Raw genomic sequence first — 4,030 nt, 5'->3', positions numbered from 1 at the left:
CTAAACATCTCCCCAGGGATTGAAATCAAAATTAAAGCTTGTTCACGCCTTTCCCTGTCTAAATACCATTTAAGCGCATTTAACATCTAGATGACGACTAACATCTGGATTTCCTTGACTAGTCTGAGCAATACATAATTTTTGAAGGAATGCAGGGAATTTAGTTCAAATACAGGCTATAGGCTATTCTGGGGTGAGGGGGGGGGGGGGGGGGGAAACTGTTACGTCAGCATTCATTGTAATGTATGTAATGGAAATTTTAGCCAGCAATCCACATTAGACCATACATACACAGTAATACACTTTACGCAGATGTGGTGATGATAAAACTGTTTCACACTATTAAAACTATAAAAATGGCCGGGAGGGTGGGAGAAATGAGTGATCGTGTTTTGGGTGTATCATTATGTTGTTACACGAGTGGCATGTAGACGTAACAGATGATGTAATTATGGATTTCCACATATATTGATTACAGATGTTCTTTTTACAATTTAGGTTATTGTTCGCTAAGAAAATAAGAAAGATTCTCGTGAGATACTAAATTATATTCTCACATTTGCATCTTGATGAGTTATTTTATAGTCCTCGTAATTTTATATTATATTATATTATTATATTATATTATATTATATTCAAATTTAATTCAATATTGATGCTTGAAAAGTCAAGGATTCCTAAGTATATCCACATGGTGGCGCCAACAACCTGCATATTTAAACAACGTTTCATAAATTGAGAATGCTAACAAGATATCCAGATCTATTGGAACAACATTATTTCCTGTTTGACATTGAAGACATTAAAACAATATTCTATGAAATATAAATGAAGTCAGATTCTATATAATGTTCCTAAGTACTGAGCAATACAAATAAACAACATGCATGTGATATGTCTTTATTTTGTGGGACTGCAATATAATATACAAACTGCAAATGTAGATGCTACTGTTATTAATTATAATTGCACGTAGTAGTTACATGGACATTGCAATGACAGATACATTTTGAATGTTACAAAGAAACTACTTTTCTGCTCATTACAGCTTTTGAGAACAGCTCAGCCTGTTATTAAACAACCCATTTTGGACAGCCAGTTGAGGCACAAAGGTCATCCAGACTTCCTTTTGTCTGCTCAAACTCTCTTTGGGGTCTGTTTAGACCTCTTTAGTGTGTGTCTGTTTGCCAGAACGGGTGGAAATAGAGTTGCTGTTAAACTGAGTATCCAGTAAACTACATGGGTCGGGAATTTGCGTCATAGCCATTCACAACGGAGTGAATGCTATTCTCTCTGTGTGTCTCTGAATGTCCAAAGGTGCAGCTCAGGCCTCTGCTGAGGAACAGGGTGATACATGAAGTCTTTCCAAAACAAGAGAAAGAGAAAGGCAGGTTGTTAAAAAGCCCATGAAATCAAAATTAGAGTTTAGTCCATGCCTGTTAGCAGTTAGTTAGTAGCAACACAGTAGTAGTTAGTAGTTCATTTTGTTGAGTAAAAAAAGTTAAGAAATGTTTCTTTTTGTCATAGCATCCATTATTGTCTCTCTCTACATCCAATTTCATGCTAAATTTTATAATTTCAGTGCATTTTTGTTAAAATATATGAACATTTTAAGCAGTTTAAATTGTAATAAAAGCCATAAGACAATGTTTTATTTTTAGCTTTTTAATGTCCCTTGTCTCCCTCATAAAACAAAAATGTAAAAAACACTAACAACAGGTAGCATTATAAAGTGTTTTCTTTTGTAAAATGTATTTTCCAAACAAGAATCTCACTGCAGTTTGTTACATGGTTCGAGTTTACATTTCAGTACTAAATTCTTCCTAAATTTTAGATGGTAATAAAATTGATGGTAATAAAATTGAAAGACTAAAACCTGTGCATAGGTGTTCAGCTATTTGTTTTGAAACAGTATTATTTCATTTTTTATTTTTATTAAGAATATTTCAGTATTGTGTAGAAATATAACAAATTGCTGTGTAATTCATTTTTGTATTATGCTAGGTTCTAAGTTTAACAGTTTTGAAAAGAGTATGTCATGCAAATTGGTCTGGCACATAAGAGTTCTGCCGGTGGTTGTGCCGAGAAAAGAATTCATTTGGTTTGAAATAAGTGCTCATGTGCCAAAGCAATGATAAATGATCTTCAGTTTAGCCCACACAGACTGACTGCTTACACACATTGTCAAAACTTTACATTTTTTTTTTTAAAACTTTACACACAAATCCAAGAAATGCACACAGAATTAGCAGAGAGAAGTTCACGGTAAACACGAAAAATTCAGAGTAAACACGAAAGCAAGTCTGAAACCAAACTATTTTTTTTTTACTGTAAGCATTTGTGGTTGTGAATACAGTATTACACAGTACGAAAGAAAAGAAATACAGAAACCATGTGTACAGTAGTTGGACAGAAACAATTATTGTGTCTGAAAAAGGAAATCAAGATACTTCCTGTTAGATTTTTGTGTGTTACATAGAGAATTGTGTGTTGTGTTTTGCAAAAAAAGTTTTATGAAATTGAAAACTGAGTCGAAGGCTGAGAATTAGTGTATGGTTCTGCAGATTTGGTGGTGTTTGAGTGTCAGGTTTCAGAAATTGTGTGACAAGTAAGAATTTTGTGTGTGAGCAGTTGAAAAAAATGACACTCAATACAGCCGGGCAGCCTATTTATGCTTTTGCATGCATCATGCCCCTTATTATTCTCTCTGACATTGTCAATTTTATAAAAGGCCTTTCTGAAGCATTTCCAGTTTCACAGACAAGCCACTAATTCAATTTGTTAATCAGCTGTGAAGCATGGTGCTCCATCCGCATTTGGTCACTTTGATCCGGTGATTTATTTGACTGTGCTCCATTGGTGTGCAGGACAAGTTTGACGTTTTACTTCTGGCTTGCATAACTGTGGAACAGAAACACACACAATGTTCCTTTTCTCCCTCTTTGTCTCACTCTCTTAATATCAGTTTTAGTGTGCTTTCTCTGCATGACAAATAGTGCTGCAATTGCATTGCCAAAGCAGCTGCTGGTTAGGCGCAAACAATTCAAAATACATAAAAAATGACTAGAATTTTACATTTTACATAAAGAAAACGGGCTGCAATTAAGCAAGCACCACTGATGTTAATAATTAGAATAGAATAGAATAGAATAGAATAGAATAGAATAGAATAGAATACACACAGCAATTCGGTTAAATAATGTGTCATTGTTATTTTATGCATTGAGATTATGTAGGAGATGCAGCTCTATGTTTGCAACCAATATAGGCACATTTTTCTGCCTTGCTTCTTTTTCTCTCACTCTCTCTCTCCTTACTCCCCCTCTTTCAGTGTACTTGGCTGGGTCCATGAGCCTGGCAGTCACTACTAAGAAAAAGATGCATGGAAGGAAGGAAGGCAGACTAATGCCAAACAGCAGAAAATTGATGGGAGTTAAAAATGAACAGTCAGAAAAAATGTCTTGATTAAACACTAAAAAAACTGTAAATCTAGCAGTATTAGGTCTACCATCATAACATGACCATATTTCACCTTCTCCCTGACCCTTAGAATTAAACAGGCTGTAATTTGTTGTACCTTGAAGAATTCTATGTAAAGTCTTTGTGGCGACCAGGGCGGGCGAGAGCCGTGAGGGAACGGCGCGAGGCCGGTGGCGCGAGTGTTAATGAGCTTCACCTGGGAGGCGCACCGGCCTTGAGTCCCTCACGGAGGAGCTCCGGGAGCATAAAAGGAGGAGCGACTACCGTGGAGGACGAGAGAGGACCAGGCCTGGATATTATTTTATGTTTTATTGTGTTTGTGTGGCCGGCAGACGTCCGCGAGGGTCTGCCGGCATTACTTTCGTTTTTGTTCTTTGTTTATTTTGGATTAAAGTTACGTTGAATGTTCGCCGGTTCCCGCCTCCTTCTTCCCATATTTACGAACTGTGTTACAGTCTTCTTTGCACAAGTAATGAGAAACAAAGCTTATATAATATACAAATGATATTAAATACATTGAAATAATAGTATATAGATGTTTCAAGGTATG

Source organism: Chanodichthys erythropterus, chromosome 21, assembly GCF_024489055.1.
Source record: "Chanodichthys erythropterus isolate Z2021 chromosome 21, ASM2448905v1, whole genome shotgun sequence".
Lineage (NCBI taxonomy): Eukaryota > Metazoa > Chordata > Actinopteri > Cypriniformes > Xenocyprididae > Chanodichthys > Chanodichthys erythropterus.
The sequence above is the reverse complement of the archived record's forward strand: the minus strand, read 5'-3'. Positions refer to the sequence as shown.